We start from the raw sequence: 24,144 nt of genomic DNA, 5'->3' as shown, positions 1-24,144 counted from the left end.
CTTATCACTTTCTAATGCGATCACCGTGTCTGTCACCCTCCCTCTCCGCACACAGGAAATGAAGAAACATTACTGCAATCCACGCAAACAGGGAACTTAAACGTAACTACTAGTAGGATTTCGTGAGTCGTACACGTCGTCTGCTATGCCAGTGTTGCCAGACTGCGCAACTCCCAGTGTTCCCAGGCTACAATGTTGCCAGACTGTGAACTAAAACCCAGTGTGGCCAGACTATTTATGCCCCTCTCTCTTCTACACTCTTCTCCGCCTGCCGCTACGCTATCGCGCCGGAACCGCCCAGCTCGTTAGAGCAGCCCTGCCCGGAGTGGCCGTCCCCTTTTCGCCAAGCGAAAGAGCACGCCCTGGCGGTTGTGAAATTGTTTTTTTAGTAACCGATGTCTCGCGCAGATGGGTACCACAGGCGAAATGTGGCTCTGCGTGGCCCCAGCGAGCGTATTAAGACGAGACACACGAGTGCTATTCTTGAAATCAGCGTGTTTATGCACAGATTCACGCGACAAAATTGCAAAACTTGTTAACCGGCAAATGAGCAGCTATACAAATATCCCTTTTGAAGAAATTACAATATATTGTTCTTTTTAACACCACAGTCAATAAGGGAAGGCATAAGTGCAAGCATAATCAGCTGGAGCATATCTCGCATACGAGCATGCAGTTTTGTTGCGAGCGGTCGTCATAGCCTGGATCGTTGTCCCACTTACTAGTGTAAATCACTACTCCTGTAACCGGCCAGCGAGCTTTCACAGGTGCTGGGAGTGACGAAGGTACACGCATGCACGCACACACAAAGGAGAACAATAAAATCCCTTGAAAGCAGCCAATATGTGACCTGGAAGTGGAGCACTGCTCTCTCTCACAGGTGTGTCATGAAGAAGACGCCCACTGCAGCAAAGACAAAACAAATGCCGGAGTTCAGCTGCTAAGGAAGACAGAAAAAAAGTGGGCTCCTGACTCCCGAGACCAAGGACAGAAAGTTCATTTCCACCGACAGAGCAAGTCATACTCGGCACAGGGTCACAGCCATGGTAGTTAATCAGCAAAGCAAGGAGCGTGGGTTTGTTAGGCGATGTTTCATGTCATCAGGGATTGCTTGAAGAAGACGCAGTGTTCGAAGGGGAGCCTGGGGTGCTTCCGCTGCTGTTGCCTTGTGCTCTCTCGATATAAAAGTTGAGAAGCTTCAACTTGTATCCCGTAAGGGAAGCCAAGTGTGGCCTCATCAATTCAGAGCCAACCACGCCATGCAGCGTCACCATGCAGAATACTGCCGCCTTCCGAACAGAACTTTCATTGTGATCGTACGCCTTCAGCAAAACTGGCATCATCTGAGGCAGGAGCTCTACAATTATCCTCTTCGGATGCAAATCCACAAGCCTGGACATGACCTTGATGGCAGCAATGACTACATCTTCATCATCTGACTCCCCAATGAGCGACTGCAGCAAGCGCATTGTCTGCTCGGGAGGCAGTGCGGCAGCAGCTTCCGTGAAGCACATCTCAGCAGCGCGGCACACCTCTCTCTCAGGTTGCTTCAGTATTCCAAAGATCTTGATCAAGGTGAGCTCAGCATAGTTGTAGAAGTGCTGAGACTGCCTCTTCAGCAACTCTGCCAAAGTTCGCAGAGCAGCCACTTTTACAGGGACCACTTGCTCTTCAAGGTTTTCGACGAGGCAACGCAGCACATTTCTGAAGTTCTCATCCCAGAGCTCTGGTGCGCCATCCTTGGTGAGGGGCATGAGTTCTGAGAATGCTTGCTTGCGTTGCTCCGTCGTGCTGTTAGGGTTCTGAAGGATGGCAAAGATGTTGTTGAGGGTGTCTTGTTGATTTTTGCCAACACCACCGCCTAGAGAAGTTCTGCTGATCCGACGAAGACCAGCCTCGCCATCGTATTCCGAGCTGGCCATGCGCTTGACAGGCGAAGCCTCGCGGCTGCCGGTCAGGCGCTGCTGCTGCCGATAGCTGCAGGGTTCCTCCCCGTTCTGAGGTGCCAGCCGTTGCCTCAGGCCTCCACTGCCCAGTGGTAGGTGCTGCAGCTCTGCATCCCTGCCTGTGGGGCTGGAGTCCGGGTCCATGCCAACCGCTCCCCGAACAGGGTCCAGCGCCAGCCGATGGATCTGGACTGTGGTTCGGCGCAGCAGTGAGCTGTACTTCTTCTTCTTCTTCTTCTTCACCATATAAAAATGGCTGTACTCCTAGTCAGGGTTCATCTTCTTCTTCTTCTCCCCCTCCTCAGTAAACGGCTGCCGTCCTAACCTCTTTCTCATGATCAATATCTCATGCAACGAAATCTTCCTAAACATGGCACGTTTAGCCCCGTTCCAACTTTCAGTCACCGATCTCACAGTATTTGTTTAGTTTATTTCAGTTTACAAATCTGAATACCTTTAATTTATTTCCTTATTATTTATTATTATTATTATCATTATATTTTTTTCTTCATTTATTTTAATGTTTCACATTTTGAGCACCTGGCAGTTACCGCCTGTGTCTTGGCCAACCCCCGCATTGGGTACGCGCCATTATTTTGAGGACAATAACAACAACAACAACATATACCCGCGCGGGGGTTTGGCCAAGTTACGGTGGTGAATGCCAAGGAAGTATATGTGCGATAAAAAAAAATTCAGGGGGGCACTTTGTTGACCTAAAGTGCGGCGAGGCCTCAAGCGCGGTGTTGCTGCTTGTGTCACTGATGCGTTGTTAAGATGTTAGGCTTCGACGACGACCCAGGATATTTGCATGGTAGCCTTAACGCTATCGCCTTAAGAAATAAGGAAAAAACAGCGCATGGAAGACGCGAACAGAAGGGAAAACATAGTTCGATGACCATCACTGTTAGCAGAAAGGGGCCCGTTCAATTCTGAAGGCTTCTATTTTCCACCTTGATATTCGCTCTTATTCGCGGAATGTCAGAGCTTCTTTACCATCTGCTTCAATAAAAGGAGCAGTGAAGGGATGGGAGCCCCAAGTCCCAACAGCAACCCCTGCATTTTTGGCGAAGAAACGCGAGAGAAAGCCCAGACTTTCTTAAGTCCCAGAAAGGAGTGTCTGAGGTTGGCAAAAAAATACTTGCATTATGTAGAGCATAGGCCACTGAACGTTCATACCGCGTACAATACATCGAAAACGAGTAGATAATTTACAATACATTTTCAAAAACTGCCGCTCCCGAGCCTCGCGGCCACCAGCGGCGGTAAATTCCGCCCGAATCCGCGCTCATTACGTTATTTTAGCGCTCGTTCCAGCGCAGGGCCATCATTAGTTCGCCGTGCCAAAGTGAAATCACGCATTTAACAAACTAAAGGCTCTAGATACATCACTTTCTTACTCTTTTCGGAAACATTTCGCAATTGAGCAAGGAGAGTGTGTTCGGTGTCAGAAATTAGTACTGCACTTCCGGTTTACAATGTTGTCGTCTGCTCGTACCGCTTGTGTCACTCCGGCGGCGCCGCCGTCGAATCGAATCGAGGTGCGATTCGGAGTCACCGCGCTACAGATTTCTGTCGTGACCTCCGTCGCATGCGCAATCAAAATGGATCGGCCGTGCTGTGTCGGTTGCAAAGCCAGGGACCGGCAAGATGTGTTCCTTCGGCACTGTCTGTCTGCCGAAAGAAAGATGGAAGCGAGCGAGCTGTCGTCGTCGTCAGGATTCGGCACCGGATTTCTGAACGGCGTGTAGGCTGAAATCCTATTTCGGCACTCACCCGCAAAAGTCGTTCCTTCAGCTCGGGGTCCATAGTTCTAGAGAAGCCGCAGCGACGGTTGCAAGACACAGGTGAACACAGCAGACAGCGGGAAAGCAGCGACTACTTGTGGCTACGGGGGGGGGGGGGGGGGGGGGGGATGCACTCGTTCTTCCGCCACCCTCTGTGGGGGCACTGCTTGGAGCGGGGAGGGGATTTTGGAATAAGGGGGGGGGGGGGGGGGGATTCGCAGGCGGCACGCCCGCGGTGGTCGTCGAGAGCGCGTCAACCGAAAGTAAACAAACCGATCTCGTCGATGACGTATTTGGGGGCGGAGCATAGTCCCGGCCTGTAATCTTCATTTTTTTTTTGTGGTTCGCTCCGGTGTACGAGTTGAGAGAGAAAAGGCTGGTGGTCATTTTTAATAGCCATTATCTCTGGTTCCACACAAGGTACATCAAAAATTTTTGCGGTAGGATGATGGATCGTTCAATGTCTATGAGTATTTCGACTTCTATTTGCCTACATGGCCACCTTTTCAGGGACCCTTTAGTGAGCAGCGACTCGGTAGGGCGCCGCCGGGTTTGACACGAAACTGCCGAGCATCCTTTTATTTGAAGTGATCGACAGCGTGCAGATGCGTGTGTAGCCCCTGTCGGCAGCGTGTGCAGCAGTAACCGCGGCCAGGTGCGCGTATACGGGGGCGGTGTGAGCGGGGAGAGAGGCAGAAGAGCCTCTGGTGAACATCCTGCGGTATAAGCAGGAGCGTCCATGGGTACGGTCGAACAGAAGGGTCGTCCAAAGAAGGCTTTCGTACCCTAGCTCGACTTTATATAGTTCTTGTTCTGTAATTTTCCTTTACTCGTCCTCCACGCGTGTTCTGGAATCGGCTGCGCTCCGGACGGGAAACTTAACGAATGTCCGGGGCAGCAACCAACTTTGCTACACGCCGTCAACCCGTGCATCTTGCCTTCCTTCACCCTCGCCACATCACCTCTGCCCTCCCTAACCCTCACAACTTATTATGCGCTGATCTCCCTCACCTTACCGACAGAATCCGTCATGAGGCGAAGGTGAGGATGCCCTCTTGAGGGTGCTTGACTTTTCTTGTTACCTAAGTAAGAAGCTAACCCAAAGAAAAATTATCAGCTCTAAAATTTCGATGCGTCTGATTAGTTTGATATAGTCAAACATTAAAAAGCTGATTTCGTTTACTGTTGTGATTGGTCAGCGGAGCAACACAGGACGCCGTGCACCATGGCCCAGTGTTACCAAGTGCTGTTTTTTTTAAAGTATCTACTGATAAATGCATCGGCTACTGCGCTTGCCTCTCACCTTGGTGGACCGATGCAATGTTCCCGTTTTCTTAATGTCTGAGGCAGCTTCATCGCAGAAGGTATTTCCCAGGTGAAAGATACACATTCAATCTATAAGCCTATCAAGGCACTTCCAAGGAGCGTTTTCTTAATGCCTGAGGCAGCTTATTCGTAGAAGGTGTTTTTCAGGTGAAAGATACACATTCAATCTATAAGCCTATCAAGGCACTTCCAAGGAACGTTTTCTTAATGCCTGAGGAAGCTTCTTCGCAGAAGGTGTTTTCCAGGTGAAAGATACACATTCAAGCTATAAGCCTATCAATGCACTTCCAAGGAGCTCAAGTAGCACCGAACATTGAAATAACGCTCTAAAAATGTTATGCAAGTTGCATTAACGTATTTTATATTACCGTTAAAAATTAGCATATAACCTTATATGTTATATCTGAAACATCAGTTTAGCATTGAAAGTAAAGATTGTTCTAATGCTAGCTTTTAAATATTAGTATGTTAAAAATAACAAATAACGTTATATGTCGTATCATGAACATTTGTTTTATGTTCCAAGTAAGCGTGATTTTAATATAGCCTTCTAAACATTATTATAATGTTCGAATCATAACTATAAAACAACATAACAAATATATTTTATTCACTGGCTCCCCGAACTTTTCCTACTCTTTTCACAGTGGACGCGTTTTTTAAATAGCACTGCTTTGTAAATAGCCCTCTTAGATTGTGCCCACCATAGATTGCATGCACAGCCCCATTATTTTGTCAGAAAACTTTGCTTATTACCCATTTTCCACAATCACTCATGGGACACCCTTCAGTAATGGGTATATGAGCTTGACTCCATTGCATCCTTTCGGAGGTGAGTGTATGCCGCGTACGAGTATCATGTTGTGCTGTATTGTGGAGCTGAAGAGTCGCCCTCGTTGCTGGTCCCTGAAAAGCGTTGATGAAATTCGGTACCGTCAGACTATAGTCGGATACAGCTTAAGCTCCGCCCACATTCAGCCTCCGCGCACAGAATTCCTCCACGACGAAAAAGTAGTCCGCTGCTTAAACGTTTCTTGTTACCTAAAAAAAGAAGCTTATCACAAGAAAAAAAATTATGAGCTCTACAATTTTGATACGTTGGATTGTTTGATATAGTCAAACATTAAAAAGATGATTTCGTTTACTGTTGCAATTGGCCAGCGGAGTAATACAAGAGTAATACAAATGTTTAATTAATGTTAGGCTAAGATTATCTGAACATTTATTTGTAGCATTACAAAAAAACGTTAGAAAAAAGGTTCAGAACATTAAACAATATTTGAACAACACAACAATGTAACATTGTAATATTTGGGTGATAGCTGGGAAGATGACGAACCAACGCGGAGGCGGGCAAAAATGCTCGATTGGTCTTGTGTTGAAGTTCGCGCTTATTCGCCCCACCGCCGTTGAGGGTGGAGGCAAATGCGTCACCGCCATGTTGATGCCCACTCCGTAGGCAGCCAACGGGCGCCGCGCAGCAACACGCGGGAAAAGGCGTGCTGTGTCGAGGAGATGGGAACACGCAAAGAAACATCTACAGTGTGAAACGCCGTCAGATTGACATTCTATTTTTTTTTTCAAGTGGAATGGACGACTGCCTTTATTATTCTGTATAATTTAGCATTACCAAATAGCCGCACGGCCAATACAGTAATGCGTTGCCGTTGACACCGTTGCCGAGCTTGCCTTGCCGCATTAACCGTAAGGTGGTAGTTACCATATTTTACTTATTTACCCTACGACGATGTTAAGTGACGTCCCACCAATAAGAAATGTTTTTTTTTTTTTTAGCTGGCACCTTCGCTGCAGCTCAGGTGACTCTTTTTGCTGTTAAGCTACGTTTCCGTCTTCATGTAATGCGCACCACCCCTTTGCGAACACGAGGAGCAAGCTGAGACAGGTACTGGTGACGGGAAGACAACATATTGCACCCTTTCAACTACTGTTCTCGAATGCTGGTGGCAAGCGCCCGGTGTTCCTGTTCACGCAGATTAAGGGGCATCCCCTTCTCTCCTTTTCGATAAAGAATACAATGGAGAGCGAAACCCTATAGTGGCTAGAGCAGCAAGTGCAAACGCAGTTGTCAAGTTATTATTAAAGTATTAATGGTGTGTGTGTGTGTGTGTGTGTGTGTGTGCGTGCGTGCGTGCGTGCGTGTGTGTGTGTGTGTGTGTGTGTGTGTGTGTGTGTGTGTGTGTGTGTGTGTGTGTGTGTGTGTGTGTGTGTGTGTGTGTGTGTGTGTGTGTGTGTGTGTGTGTGTGTGTGTGTGTGTGTGTGTGTGTGTGTGTGTGTGTGTGTGTGTGTGTGTGTGTGTGTGTGTGTGTGTGTGTGTGTGTGTGTGGTTTAATTCAGAACACCTCAAATTCCCAACCATTCTTGATGAAGGAGAAAAATGCCTTCATTTTGGAACAATTAATAATAAAATAATAAATGGCCAAATAGCGCAAACAAAATAAAATACATAATTGTGTTATATAAAAACAAATAAAAGTAGGTTGTTTCCTGCCTTATACCCCCCCCCCCCCCCCCTTAGTCAAAAAACCGTTCCAGAGTCCCTGTCCGGCTCTTTAAAAATATTCCGCTGCCAGCCGAATTAGAAGGACTTCACAGCTGATACGGCTGTGGCTACAGGTACGTCGGACGGAGTCGGTACGTTTTCTTACCGACTACGTGAAACAGATACCAGATCAGTACGTTTTAAGATGTGGCTAAAGATACGTCGGACGGGCCCGGATAGTATATACCTTTGGTTCAAGAATATTTACGCACTGCCCGGAATGGGGGGATTGGCGTTCGGAATTGAACTCATTGGCGTTTAGCATTGAACTAGCAATGGTCTAGCTGCTACGCGCATGTCCTCCGGTTGCACCATTTGCTGCACGTCGTTGGCTGCAATGCGAACTGCAAAATGGCTCCTGGCTATTAACATGCTAACATGACGCATATGTGGGATTTGCTGCCGAGTGCCGATCGAAGCCCGCTTCAAGAACGTTGAGGCCTTATTCCCTCTGGCAAGCCGCCGCATCTCCGCTCGCGTGGGTCGACGGCTGAGCGAGAGCCGCTGAGCAGGGGCCGTTCGGCCGTCGTCTTGATGATTCGTTTCGTGCTAACATCGAACCCGCGGTGGTTTAAAGTCAATGTACGCGAACTTAATCGAGAAGACAAAGATGCGGGCTGCGCGCTTGCCTACAGTCTTCCATAAACAACGTCGACCAGGAAGCGGATCATCCATGCTTCCGGTTTCAGATTGCTCTCCCGTGTTTGCAATGGAGCTCGTCTTCTCCATGGCAGGCTCGCCGGCCTGGTTGTCGCCGCTGTACCAGCGTAAGCCTCAAATAAATTCGACGTGCCTTTTTCCATGGGTGTGAGGTAGAATATTTTTTTTTTAATTATGAACATCCTATTTTCCCTGTTTGCGGGTAATGAAGAGCCAGCATAGCATTTCTTACGGATTACGTACGGACCGGTGTTGTGCACGGTGAGACGCAAATTGTGACGGGTACGGGCGCCTGATCCAGTGTATATCCCTGCGGTTCAGAGGTCGGTGCAGGATCCTCAAAAGTGACGAATATAGCGTTGCGGGAAAGTGCGCGTAGCAAGCGCCACGACGGGACAATCGACTGGGTCCGCCGGACTAGACATTTTGCTTACGCGTGGTGTAATGCTTGCTGCTGGAGTTGCTCTTTATCTTCACCAGCGGGAACTATTGAGACTAGATTTACTGTTCACGCTCGAAGTGTTCCTTGCTTGTGTGTCCGCGAATACGTCAAAAGGCGCCCTATGAATGACTTCGGCTCACCTCGGAGTTTCTGAGCTTGAGCTTACTAGTCGGATCCGCGGAATGGCTTCTTCGCCAATCTGCGTCATAACATGGACGGCTGGGGTTTATGGCAGCGTGAGAAAAGTATAGCGTTTTTGCAAGGACCGAGGGCGTGTCTCCACAGAAAGGGATATGACGGGGACTCAGAAAGTGGTGATTGGAAATTTGGTTTTGGTTTTATGGGGGCTTAAATTCCCAAAGTGACTCAGGCTGTGGAGACGCCGTAGTGCAGGGCTACGAAAATTTCGACCACCTGGGGTTCTTTAACGTGCACTGAAATCGCACAGTACACCGACCTCTAGCATTTCTCCTCCATCAAAATGTGACCATCGCGGCAGGGATCGAACCCGCATCTTTCGGGTCAGCAGCCGAGCAGCATAACCACTGACCCACCTCGGCGGCTCAGAAAGTGGTGAGAAGAAATCGAAGCAGCGTATAGAGTTTGGGGAAAGGAGTTTTTTTTTCCTAATATTATACATTTACTGTGTTCTTAACCGCATTAGATAACCAAGATTACTGGACATTAAATGTACCTATAGTTAGGGTGGAGGCATTGGCATTAAAAGACTTGGTTTTGGCGATCTAAGCGGCTAGTTTCGTCAGGCTTGTCTGCGAGTCGCTTTTAAATTATTTACTTGCTTGTTTCTTCCTCTACAAACAGCTAGCCAATTTCGCTCAAAATTGTCTTCGAGCAACGCGACTATCCTGCGACAGTGGCGGCCCTAAGGGAGCGGAGGGGGCGGTCGCCCCCCCCCCCTCCCCCCTCCCCCCTCTCCTCTCCCCCAAAAGCTTTTGAAAATTTTCCCGGACGTCTGTTTTCGGGTTCACATAGGTCGAGATGTGATTTTTGACGTAGAAACGGAAAGCTTTTTCGTCTGTGATGCGTGAAGTAGTCCTCTACTTTGTACGTTCACCGTGTTAGCCGCTGCCTAATTTCACACAATTCTACGTTTTACAGGTTTATTTATTTATTTATTTTAGTACCACAAATACCCAAAACAAGGGGCATTACATGAGGATTAAGTTGTACAGAAATATCAACAAAAAACGAACATATCCTGTACAATGCCAACATCAAGGTTCAAAATACAAATGAAACAGGCAAACAGCTCTGAAAATCAAAATGCAAAACGCTCAAATGCTTTCGAATGCAAAATAAAAATCAACACAACAATAAAAGACAGGAAGAAGCGCTGAACGGTGGTGGGTAAGGATTCAATAACGGATTAGAGCACAGTAAAACACGCATAGCAAAACAAAGTGCAATAGGTCAACGTTATAGGGGAAATGTACACGAAAACCTAAAATGTGTCTGAAGATTTAAGCTAATCTTTGAATGCAAGCGTGTTTTCTATTATTAAATCGGCATTGGGAAGGTCGTTCCAATCTGTTGCTGTTCGGATAAAGAAAGACTGCACAAATTTTTGTGTTTTTGGGCAAGGGTATGAAACCTGTAGACTGTTTTTGTGACGAGCTGAAAACAGGGAGTGTTTTGTGACGTAGATGCTTAACGGAAATGAATAGTAGAAACTATGAAAAAGGGCTAAACTGGCTATTCTTCGACGGTGATTTAATAATGGAAAGCTGGATCGGTTCTTCAGATCGGTTATACTTGCGTAAGATGAATAATGGGAATGGACATATCTAATGGCGTGATTTTTATAGTTTCTATGCTCTCGGAAAGATATTCCTCATGTGGGTTTTAAATGGCGGCTGCATATTCTAATTTTGGGCGCATTAATGTGGTGTAGGCTTGTAATTTTACTTGTGCTGGGGCAAACTTCGTTTAGCGTTGAAGCATCCAGCCAAGGGATCGGCTGGATGCTGCAGTGATGTGGTTGATGTGCGTTGACCCCGTCAGATCGTCAGACAGGTGTAATCGAAGATATTTGTATGCTTTAGTAGCATGTTAACGAGAATCACAGATAAAGTAGCTATGTGGTATTGAGTTGGAGCGTCTATGGAAATGCACGACCTCACACTTAGCAATATTTGAACACATTTGCCATTTTTCACCCCAGTTTCCTATAGCTAGTAAGTTACGTTGTAAGCTAATACTGTCTTACAACAGTATTAGCTATACAACATGTTGGTAGTTATACGACTGCACTTTGTACGTGACTATCGAGGTATCGTGGTCCTGCCGTGCCCTCACAGTTACTTTTGTGCTTCATGACTGGCACTATCATTCAATTTAACATATTGTGAGCTAAATGTATCTGTTTTGTTTGTGTGTTTTACGGGGTTTCAACGTCCCAAAGCGACTCAAGCTATGAGGGACGCGGTAACGAAGGGTTCCGGAAATTTCGACCGCCTGGAGTTCTTTAGTGTGCACCGACATCCTACAGTACGCGGGCCGCTAGAATTTTTCCTCGATCAAAATTCGACCGCTGCTTAAATGTATATATGAATTATATCAGTTAATGGTTACGTGAGCAATATTCATATATAAATCATAAATAGATATGAATTACATATGAATACTGTTCACTTAACCGTTAGCATTCAAAAAATGAGTTACGGTATAACATCTTATCGTTCGCCACTGATTTTTCAATAACATAGTGCACAAAAATTGTTGTGTAAATAGAGTGTGAGTAAAAAAATCGTTGTTCATATTTCTTTTCTGTTTTGGTACACGGAAGACTGCCCCCCACCCCCCTAGAACCAATCGCTGGGACCGCCACTGTCTTACGATAACAGAAAATGTCATCACATCCTATAACCAACCTTCTTCACTTAATACCATGCAGAAGAAAACTGCATTGCATCCTATGCCAATTTTTCCTTGGAGATTGACACCAGGGTGAACTCTCCGCTGCAGCGCTAGACGTTTGTCGTAACGGCTCATCGTGTTCATATTCTACAAACCCAAGCTATTGTTCATAACTACAAGAAACTGCAAACGCAGGCGAGACTCGTGGAGTGTATTTGCCGTCAGTAATTTTCGCGAGTACGTATATACAATTTTCGTGTCTTTGTCGAATCGAGCACAGCTCGTGGAAAACTTCCACTGAACAATTTGGGCAAAATATCGACTTACAGTTCGGCAAAATATCTCCAATAAGAGCATGTTGTTTCTACCCTCAATACGCATTTGTTATAAATAAGCGCTGCAAGCCGGTTCTCACGCTCCTTCAAATACATTTTATTTCACAATAATTACCACAACGTGTCCCTTCGGCCATGCCATTCGTGTTCACGATACGCTTCAACAAGCCACGCCGCGTGTATGGGCTTCATCACGCAGGCTCACTGCATCTTGTTCTTGCGACAGAGCCTGTTGCATGCACGCTGAACAACACTGCGTTAAATTGCCTTGTAAAAGAGGGGAGCGCGGGGGGACCTGTAGCCGCTTCTGCGGTGCAAAATTTAGTGTCCGCGAAATATTCATAGACAGCGAATTTAACCGCATTCGCGAAATACTGAGATCACGAAATACAAGTCGTTTACAGTATACAGGGTGTTTCACCTTAGACTTTACACAATTTTTAAAAATAGGCTTTCTCGAGTTAGAAGAGCGGTTTTTTCGGCATATCATTGTCAGCGCGGTGTATAATGCAGCTAAAACGTGCTAACCAGCAGGGTGGTTAACTAATATTGAATAGTTCACTTTTTAACTATTACCGTTAGGCTCTTAATTACTGAGAGGCGTGTAGCCCTCCGCAAGTAATATCCGTATCAGTTTTTAGAATTTCCAAAACGCGGTTACCCTCGCTGCTCCTGCACTCGCGCTCTTTCCTCTAAAGTGCTATTCGCAATGTACTACGAGAACCTGAGCGAAGAGGATGCGGATTGATGTGCACCGCGGCCATACAGCGTCAAGACGACAGGGGCGCGCTTCGCAGGAACGTCCTGCCAGCCTGTATGCCGGCTTCCGGCGTCAGAAAAATGCGCTATTGCTTTTTCGCGGTCTTATGTCAAGCCCTTGGGTAGAGGAATGTAAAAAAATGAATCATTTTTGAAGACCGCTAGCCAATACCGCCTTGCTGGTAGGCAAATTTCTTCCCATAGCCGCTTTGCTGCTAGTTCCGCTGCTGAAGGCGTTGCGGGGATTAATCGAGCATGTCTTAATATTACTATGAGACGAGCTTCAGAATAAAGCGATGACAAAAGCAGCATCTTAATTACTCGCGCTGGCCAGGATCCGAAGCGCCCTCAGCTGCGGCATCGATGTGAAATCGGCTAGGCTTAGCGGCGACTTGGGAGCCAGGGAGCAGCATAGAGCAGCGCAGTTCGTCGCCTGGCGCGCCCGCGAGCGGTGTCGTTGCCGAAAGCCCAGCTCGCTCGCTGATTGGTTCAACGCGGTTTGCGATTGGCAGTCGCAAGGCTGGAAAATTAAGCAGCGAGAGAGTGGCCTGCCGCTTTCCGACCAATGCGACCATTTGCGACTGTCGCTTTTCGACCAAAACGGTCGCGCGACCTCTGCAACACCTAATCCACCTTCAGATCGCGAGTAACCCGATTCCTCCGCTCCATTCAAGTAGGGTACTTAGCGTGCACCTACACGCATCCTCTAGACACGTTAATGTTGCCTCCACAATCCACGCATGCCAACAACTCACACACATGATTTGCCACATCGTCACACGCCATGCATGCAGGTCTGAGAGAGGGCCAAGCGAGACAACTCATGCCCTCAGCAAAATACTATACTCTGAGCCGTACGTACATAACTCTGAGACCGCCGCGGTCGTGATCGAACCCGCGTCTTTCGGGTCAGCAGCTGAGCGCCATAACCACTGAGCGACCTCAGCGGCTTTTCTGGAGTTAACGCATTGATGAAAAAATTAAAAATACAACGAGAATGTTACATGAGGGCACAGGTCACTGGGAATTCATTTAATTGGTGCCTTCATGAAATACCTAAAATGAATGTCCGCTAACTTTGAACATACTAGAGGACGTAGAGCATTATCATCTGTGGGCAGTACGATTGCGTTTTTCGGAATTTTAGCCAACAGTTCACATAGTAAGGTACAAAGCTGATTTCATTATCTGGGTCAATCAGACACTTGTTTCCCAAACTGTAAAGGCACTTAATCTGAATAAGTTGAACAGCGCTGCCGTATGTTGCAATGCCGTCGGGACTGCAACACAATCATGGCTGCTCGAGTTCGATGATAAGGCCAACCTGAAAGCATTTGAAACTAAATGTAACAGCGGTGGCGTCTAGGCTTTCAATGCGTTGAAATCCGCAGGAAAGCAGGCATTGAGTCGCCCGCGGTGCCATTCTGGCAACGCTGTCAGCGCGCGTCTGCTATGTTAAATAGTCAAAGTAGCTATGCTGCCGGGCTGATGCGAACGCAATGGGCGACCAGCATATTTCACCTCCATCAAAATGCGACAACCGCTGCCAGGATCGATCCCCCGTCTTTCGGGTCAGCAGCCGAGCACCATAACCACTGAGCCATCCGAGATGATTACATGAGTAACTGTGTCCATAGCGTTCGATCGCCATAGGTAGCCTAATTTTTTTAGTGCTTCACAACATATTAATCAATGTGATTAGAACATGAGACCCCAGGCCAAAAAAAAAGAGCCCATTGGGTCCAATTGGGCTTTCCAACTGGTATGTCCAATTGGTTCGAAATACACAACTGGGACCCACTGGACATTACAATTGGTTCCTATTAGACGTTCTGACTGGTTCCAATTCCAACCAATTGGTTCGAAATGAAATTTTCAATTGAAACCAATTGGTTTCAAATACACAACTGGAACCAACTGGACATTCCAACTAGATCCAATTGGAAACCCCAACGGCACTCAATGGTTTCTTTTTCGCCTGGGTGTAGGCATATAAAACAATAACGAACTAGCCCAACGAGAAGTGTTGCTGGAACATAGGAAATAACCGAGGTTTGAAAAGAAGGAGCTGACGCGACGAATGGGGAGAGCGATCGTAGCTAGCAGACGAGATGATCGGAGGAGAGCAAGGCAGAAAGAAGACCGGGGCAGCGCCACGGCCTGAGAGCCCGGGGTCCAGCTGTTGCTTGAGATCGGCCTCTGGCAATGCGTCCCCACGCCTGTCAGCTCGGCGTACGACCAGCTGAAGACGAAAGCAGTGCAACCGCAAGCAATACAGCCTGGCCGCGGAAATATCCAGCCCTTCATCGAGCCCACGCCAACGCAGCCCCAATGATGACGAACCCAACGAGACCCATAAGCGACATCAAGCCAGTTGATCTAATTAAATACATCTAAAATTCATTTCTCTAGTCAGTGCTTCTAATCCTCGTGTCCATTGTGAGCCTAGGACCATTTTAGGGAACCAGTTCATCACACTCCCGACTTCGCGCTCGGCCTTCAAGAGTCTTGAATGCTCAGAAAGATAACCCAGCTCGTCTGGGGGAATTGCCCTGCTGGCAGGGGCCATCATCTTTTAGAACCGCTACGGCGGCCTTGTTTTCGGGGAATCCTGTTTTGGGATGTTACAGCATCTGCCTCGCATTCATGAGGTGCTGATTCGAAACCCACCTAGGCATAAAAAAAAAGATTGGGTCCCATGGAGCATTCAGTAGGTCAGCCAATTCTGCTCATGAATCAATTTCGATAACCTCCTACTTCCAGTTGGGAAGTGCATACAGTTGGGAGGTGACCTTCCAGTCGGAGCTTCCAATTGGAAGCCAATTATTTCCATGACTGAAATCTGCACATTGCTCTGTACAAGCAGAGAGCAGCGAAATAAATCTTTTGAAAAAGAAAGAAAGATATTAACAGCTTAATATGCTGAATTTTACATTCTTCTCTGCCTGCCGCTACGCTATCGCGCCGGAACCGCCCAGCTCGTTAGAGCAGCCCTGCCCGGAGTGGCCGTCGCCTGTTCGCCAAGCGAAAGAGCACGCCTTGGCGGTTGTGAAATTGTTTTTTTAGTAACCGATGTCTCGCGTAGATGGGTACCACAGGCGAAATGTGCCGCTGTGTGGGCCCAGCGAGCGTATTAAGCAGAGACAGACGCGTGCTACTCTTGAAATAAGCGTGTTATGCACAGATTCACGCAACTCAGTTGTGTTAGAAAAGAAGTCTCGCGCAGACGGGTACCACAGGTGAAATGTGCCGCTGCGTGGCCCCAGCGAGCGTGAGACAGACGCGTGCTATTCTTGAAATAACCGTGTTTACGCACATATTCACGTAACAAAATTGCAAAACTTGTTAACCGGCAAAGGAGCAGCTATACAAATATCTCTTTTGACGAAATTACAATATCTTGCTTTTTTTAACACCTCAGTCAATAAGGGAAGGCATGAGTGCAAGCATAATCAGCTGGAGCATATCTCGCATACGAGCATACACTTTTGTTGCGAGCGGTCGTCTTGTCCCACTTACTAGTGTAAATCACTACTCCGGTTACCGGCCAGCGAGCTTTCACAGGTGCTGGGAGTGACGAAGGTACACGCATGCACGAACACGCAAAGGACAGCCAATGTGATCTGGAAGTGGAGCACTGCTCTCTCTCACAGGTGTGTCATGAAGAAGACGCCCACTGCAGCAAAGACAAAACAAATGCCGGAGTCTGCTAAAGAAGACAGAAAAAAAGTAGGCGCCTGAGACCATAGACAGAAAGTTCATTTTCACCGACAGAGCAAGTGATACTCGGCACAGGGTCACAGCCATGGTAGTTAATCAGCAAAGCAGGGAGCGTGGGTTTGTTGCGATGTTTCATGTCATTAGGGATTGCTTGAGGAAGACGCAGTGTTCGAAGGGGAACCTGGGGTGCTTCCGCTGCCGTTGCCCTGTGCTCTTTCGATATACAAGTTGAGAAGCTTCAACTTGCATCCCGTAAGGGAAGCCAAGTGTGGCCTCATCAATTCAGAGCCAACCACGCCATGCAGCGTCACCATGCAGAATACTGCTGCCTTCCGAACAGAACTTTCATTGTGATCGTACGCCTTCAGCAAAACTGGCATCACCTGAGGCAGAAGCTCTACAATTATCCTCTTCGGATGCACCTCCACAAGCCTGGACATGACCTTGATGGCAGCAATGACTACATCTTCATCATCTGACTCCCCAATGAGCGAGTGCAGCAAGCGCATTGTCTGCTCGGGAGGCAGTGCGGCAGCAGCCTCCGTGAAGCACATCTCAGCAGCGCGGCACACCTCTCTCTCAGGTTGCTTCAGTGTTCCAAAGATCTTGATCAAGGTGAGCTCAGCATAGTTGTAGAAGTGCTGAGGCTGCCTCTTCAGCAACTCTGCCAAAGCTCGCAGAGCAGCCACTTTTACAGGGACCACTTGTTCTTCAAGGTTTTCCACGAGGCAAAGCAGCACATTTCTGAAGTTCTCATCCCAGAGCTCTGGTGCGCCATCCTTGATGAGGGGCATGAGCTCTGACAACGCTTGCTTGCGATGCTCCGTCCTGCTGTTAGGGTTTTGAAGGATGGCAAAGATGTTGTTGAGGGTGTCTTGTTGATTTTTGCCAACACCATCGCCTAGAGAAGTTCTCCTCATCTGATGAAGTCCAGTCTCGCCATCGTATTCCGAGCTGGCCATGAGCTTGACAGGCGAAGCCTCGCGGCTGCCGGTCAGGCGCTGCTGCTGCCCATAGCTGCAGGGTTCCTCCCCGTTCTGAGGTGCTAGCCGTTGCCTCAGGCCTCCACTGCCCCGTGGTGGGAGCTGCAGCTCTGCATTCCTGCCTGAGGGGCTGGAGTCCATGTCCATGCCAAACGCTCCCCGAACAGGGTCCAGCGTCAGCCGATGGATCTGGGCTGTGGTTCGGCGCAGCAGTGAGCTGTACTCCTCGTCAGGGTTCATCTTCTTCTTCTCCTCCTCCTCCTCAGTAAACAGCTGCCGTCCTAACCTCTTTCTCATGACCAATATCTTTATGCAATGAAAGCTTCCTAAACATAGCACGTTTAGCCCCGTTCCGTTTTTCAGTCACCGATCTCACAGTATTTGTTTAGTTTATTTCAATTTATAAATCTGAATTGCTTTAATTTATTTCCTTATTATTATTATTATCATTATTACCATTATATTTTTCTTTATTTATTTCATTGTTTCATATTTTGAGCACCTGTCAGTCACCGCCTGTGCCTTAATTATTGGCCAATCCCCCGCGTGGGTACGCGCCATTATTTTGAGGACAACAACAACAACAACACATACCCACGTGGGGGGATTGGCTAAGTTACGGTGGTGAATGCCAAGGAAGTATATGTGCGATAAAAAAAAAAACTAAGTAGAATAGTAGAATGACTGAAACTAGAAAAATATATTCATTGTTGAATTTTTTAAATAAATATTCTCGGTGTTGTTCCTCCACAGTTGTGTGAATCTGTGCATAACACGCTTATTTCAAGAATAGCACACGTCTACATGTCTCGGCTTAATAAACTCGCTGGGGCCACGCAGCATGCAGATTTCGCCTGTGGTACCCATCTGCGCGAGTCATCCTTCTCTAACACAACTGAGTTGCGTGAATCTGCGCATAACACACTTATTTCAAGAATAGCGTGCGTCTGGCTCAATAAGCTCGCTGGGGCCACGCAGCGGCACATTTCGCCTGTGGTACCCATCTGCGCGAAACATCGGTTACTAAAAAAACAATTTCACAACCGCCACGGACGTGCTCTTTCGCTTGGTAACAGGCGACGGCCACCTCGGTTCCGGTGCGATAGGGTAGCGGTAGGCGGAGAAGAATGTAAAAGGGAGAGTGGTATAAATAGTCTGGCCAGACTGGGTTTTAGTTCAGTCAAGCAACACCACCGTAGCCTGGCAACACTGGGAGTTGCGCGTGCTCATGTCGACTAGTCTTCTGGAGAAAACGTGTTTCAGTTTGAGCATGAAATTAGCGAATGTGTTCTCATATAACAACTTATATAACTCTTACAAGAGCTCCTAAAAAAACCTTGACACTGCGACCAGCAGTGCCAGGGAACGAGACGCCGCCATACGTGGCCGCGGTGTCGTCGTTTCGGCAGATGACGGCAGTGCTACTCGCATACAGCACAAATGTCTGAGGAATAAATCGTTCTGTCCTTTAACATCTTGTCACGCTGTACTGACGGAGGCCGAACATATATTTGCAAACACAGCCCGCGCGGTGCTGCCGTCGTCATGCGAGAACGGTTGTGGCACATAGCCGAAGTTGTCCGAGCGAGAAATTGGCGCACGTCTGCAAGCCAATTAAGACCCCACAAACGAAACCACACGAACGACCCGGAAGTTAAAATTCACGTGACAAAGCTTCGCCGTAACGCAACGTCCGCTATAGTTTGGACACCACCTAGAACTTCATTCAACGGACCAGCGCCATTGGCTTCAAGAGGAGGGTCCAATGAGTGGTGTATATAAGCCCAAAGAAAAAGAGGTATTTTAGTGGACATGTATTGAATGCTCTTAGGGTTTTAGTGTTCTTATGATTTATATGTCACGTATGCTTGTCTGTGGACCACTACAACAGTTATTACAGGCTCCAAATGGTCCCAGTTAGATGCTTGGAACCAGTTGGTTCCAAATACACAACTGGAACCAACTGAACATTCAAATTGGTTCCAATTTCTATTCTAATAGGTTTCAACAAGCTTCCAATTGGTTCCAAAAACACAACTGGGAACTTCTCAATTGGATTGGACCCAGCGATATTTTTATTCTATGCAGTGCCACCGGGTACCCACTGGCTTTCTAATGGGTACAAGATTTTCCCCTGTCTGGTGCTCAGCTCTTCTAGGATGAAAAGCTTGGGAAAAGGGTCTCGGACAAAACCATAGTGTTGACGGGTCAGTGATTCGTTCCGCAGTCAAACAACCTAGGCGAAAAAACTATTGAGTGCAAATGGGCTTTTCAATTGGAATGTCCAATTTGTTCCAATTGTGTATTTCAAACCACCTGAAAGCTCTGTTGGGATGTCCCAATTGGCTTGGAGCCAATTGGAAAACCCAATCGGACACAATGTTTTTTTTTCGGCTGGTAACTTAAATGAAGCCCAATTGTGGACCTTTATCTCCCAAAGGCAGACAGCCGGAAAAATCCGCACTTTTTAAAGACCGCAGTGATACTCTGCAATTTCCCTTCTTTCGAAGCATATATCACTGTACACCAGGTGAAAAAAAGCCATAGGGTCCAATTGGGCTTTCCAATTGTGAAGGGAACCAATAGGATATTTCAATTGGAACCTCCCAACTTGAGCTTTTAATTGGTTCCACACAATTGAAACCATGTGTACATTCCAACTGGATACAAGTTTTTTTGCCTGGGTAGTGACAGTTGAACCTTCATGTCTACGTGAAAAAAAAATATCATTGGGTCCAATCGGGCACTCCAATTGAATCCAGTTGGAATAAATGGACTCAATAGGTTTCCTTACTTCCAGCTGGGCAGTCTCCAACTGGGAGGTCCAATTGTAGCGTACAACTGGACATCCAAACTGGAAGCTGCTATTGGAATGTAGACTTGGGAGGTGACCTTCCAACTGGAAAGCCCATTTGAAAGCCAATGATTTCGACCGAGCTATGCATATTACTCTGTACAAGCACAAAACAGCGAAATAATGAATTTCTTGAAAAAAAAAGTATTCTAGCAGTTAATCTGCTGCACTGTTTTCATTTCCATAATCTCTGCAGTCGTGATTAAATACAACTTCACTCAATGGACTAGCGCCACTGGCTTCAGGAGGAGGGTCCAATAATGGTGCATATAAGTCCGAAGAAAAAAAAAGCTATTATAGCAGAGATGTTCTGAACGCTCCGGTTTTGTGTAATACCTTCAGCTTTTAGTGTTCATAGATGGCTTATGTGTCCACAGGCTTGCCTGTGGACCACTTCAATGCTACCGACTTCAGTTGGGAGCAAACAGTTAAGTTTTTATAGGCTCCAATTTGTCCCATTTTTGTATTTGGAACAAACTGGATCCAAAATACACGATTGAACATTTCAACTGCAACCAACTGAATATTGCAATTGGCTCCAAAAACACAACTCGGTATTTCCCAGTTAGACCCAATGTTTATTTTTTTTTTTGCCTGGGTCGTGACACGCTGATTAGAGCGCACAAACTTGAACTCGCAGTGAGAACCCTCCTGTAAACACGGTAACACGAACCACCTGTGCAGGCTGATCCGTTCGAAACTGTGTTTGCACCAGAAAAGGCCCAGCAGGACACACCAAAAGGACATCAGCATGGTCAGCGGCGTCCTGTAATACTCCACTGACCACACAACAGTAAACGAAATCAGCTTTCTGATGTTTGGCTATATCAAACAAGCCTGGTGGGTAGCTTTTTATTTAGGTATCAAGGAAAGCTTTTCAGGTGGCTACTTTTTATGAGCAACTCCGGCGTTTTTTGTACCACCACAGATTTTACTCAAACTTGCAGGATAAGTTATGCACAGCTTTCTGGTCATTGTGTGCCAAATTTCGCAGCTGGGCGATGTCTTGTTGCAGCGTAAGGAATTTGAAAATTTTTCATTTTGTGGGTGTCTACGGGCAACCTTACGTCTGTGACGCGAGCTTGGCACGCTCATTGATATTTGCTGTGTGTTTGCTAAAGGATAAAATTTCGAGCTTATTTTTGGTCACTTCAGACCACCACGGAAGAAAGGTGCTCCGACGGTGCAGCCACGCCTGGCCACGCTACTGTTGCGCTGTGACGAGAGATCAGCTATTTGATGTGAGCGGAAGTGAGCGTCGCCGCTAGGGGCAGCACATGTTCAAAGGGCTATCTGGGGGCTATCCATGGGGACATGGGGAGGGGAAGGGGGAAGTGTTTTTCTTTTTTTTTGGGGGGGGGGGGGGGGGAGGGGACTGTCCCCTCCACCTATTCTGCTGGTGTTGCTATACGGAGCTGCGGCACATGCGCAGAAATTTTGCGACCTCATTCAGCATTCAAACACCCCAACGTTGATATATGCCTGTTTTTGTTATTTAACCACCTAATTGTGAGCAGGTAGAAGTTTTCCTACCGCTCACTGTCCCAACACTTCCACTTCCAACCGCGGAGATAGATGTCGTGTCTGAGCAGCGGCGCCCCCGCCTTGAAGCGTACACCGCTGGCACGTTGCAGTGAAGATGCCATGATTCAGCAAACAAAAAAGGATCTGTCAGCAGCAATTCGCACAACTTCAGAAAGGTCACGAAGCGGTCAGCCGAGGCTTCAAATATGAAAGATGATCTACGTTCAGACAGCCAACCTTCGAGTAATCAAAACAGGGCCCATCTCACGCGATTTCGACGAGGCTTCATGCTTTCAGCAGCGTGCAGTACTGCAAAACTGCTCAGCAGCTTTGGCAAGGGCACAGAGAGTGTAAGCTCATTGTTAGTTGATACGACCAAAGCTTGCGACAGTGTATATGTTTGTCTGCCAAAGAAACCAAACATATGCGGTGCTGGTGGTGCTTCTGTGCTTCACTGCTGCCTTCTCTATTTCGAAGTTAAATTTTAAATGTCGGTTTCCTTAAACGATATCAGTGAGTCAAAGTACAGGCCGGAATATGGGCATAAATATACAAGGACGTCCCTTCAACCAATCAGAATCGTTTCAAGCAGCAGAACGTCATATATGCATCAAAATCAAGCATCCGTGCCAGGCGAGCCCATAGAAGCACCAGCAAAACGAGCAACCAATCAGGCCCCTTGTACTAGTGCTGCCCATTGTGGCTGCGCCTCGCGCCGCCAGCGGATAACCTTTCTTTTTTCCATCGTGCTTCAGACAAATTATAGTGAACTAGAATATATTATATCCTGGTTCACTGTAAGACAAATAATGACCCAAGCTGCCGCTTACAGCCACCACTTCTGCCTATCGACGCGCACACAATGTTTTGGTACCGTAGTTTTGGGAATATCAGCGACTTCACAGGTTGGCATGACGGGACATCATAGCTTGGTCGAAACTCAGGTTCCTGCTGTTTTAAAATTCTTCTACTCGGTAATTTGAAAAACAATTTTTGTACCGGAGAGAGGAGAGTATAAAGAATTAGAGCACTGCACGGGCCTCAATCTGAGGCCCAAGCCCGGCCCGGGCCCGAGACCTGAAGCCCGAGCCCGGCCCGGCCCGTGAATCCCGGAGTGAAGCCCAGCCCGGGCCCGGCCCGTTTCACAGTAACGCTTGAGATTTGCTGCTCACTCCGAGCAAGTAGACCGAGACTAAAACGATAAGAAACTGGCCGACAAAGGTTCTGAAACCACAGTTTGGCTTGCAGAAAGTTGGTTCTTTTTAACCCAGAAGGAAGTGATTAAGAGTAGTGCTCGCCAGGCCCATCTTTTGGACAGTGATCTCATGTAGATGCGCAAAGATAAACTCGGAAGTTCTGAGAGCCAAATAAAAAGGGCTGCATACGCGCGTAATAGACTACTTTGCATTCCCCCATGATTTTAATCAGTTATATTTTGCCACCCGGAAGTATAAACATTAAAGCTGCCTAGCAAGCAGTGGGATGACATTTTTTTAGTGAACGCGATTCCACAGGTTGAACTCATAGCCGAACTGGTTGCCTTTCAACAGAAACGAAAAGCTAAAAGGTTTGAGTATTTCACGGTGCGTGTTTTGAAGACTATAAGCGTCCTAAACTAATATGTTCTTCCCGAATGCATTTCTAATAGTGTATAGGTATGTTTTGGGATGACGAACGATCAATGGCCAATTAAGACCGGTTGAATTTTACTCTTACTGGTGGAGCAGAAGATAACGCGTGAACCACGTGATAACTTACAGGACAAAACACTTGTCATGACAACCACGCTGAAGAAGCGAGGAGGGATAGATGCGGTTATGAGATGAGATTTACAAACTCTCGCGGCCTTTTGTGGCTATTTCATTTACGAGATGTTCCGGTCAGCTGATCAAAAAGAAAACCAAACGCGCTTTAGTTTGTGAATTTTCTCACGAGAAAAATATAGCTGTAAAATAAATGCTATGTTTTGGGGGCTTAATTGGGCCAAAGGGGGGTCAGGCTGAGAGAGACACCGAAGCAGAGGGCTGCGGATCATTTCGACCACCTAGGTTTCTTCAACGAGCAATGGTACTGCTAAGCACATGGCTGTCATGCTTGCCGCCTATACAGAAATGCGGCCGCCGAATCTAGGAGCAAACTTTGGTTCCCGGGCTCAGTAATCAAGCGCCTTGATCACTAAGCCACCGCGGCGTGGAAATAAGGAAATAAATAAGTCAATGAATAAAGCTTAGTTTTTTCTCAGCGAGTACTATAACCCATAGCTCATCCGTGTCGCTGCTCCAATGCCGCATTGGTGCACTTCACTCTGCAATAGTGAATGAATAGTCGGAAATCAGCTGTTTCTGTACGGACCCAAGCCCGACTCGGGTCC

This window comes from Amblyomma mixtum, chromosome 3 (genome assembly GCF_055824585.1).
Source record: "Amblyomma mixtum isolate Tamu chromosome 3, ASM5582458v1, whole genome shotgun sequence".
Taxonomy (NCBI): Eukaryota; Metazoa; Arthropoda; class Arachnida; order Ixodida; family Ixodidae; genus Amblyomma; species Amblyomma mixtum.
The sequence above is the reverse complement of the archived record's forward strand: the minus strand, read 5'-3'. Positions refer to the sequence as shown.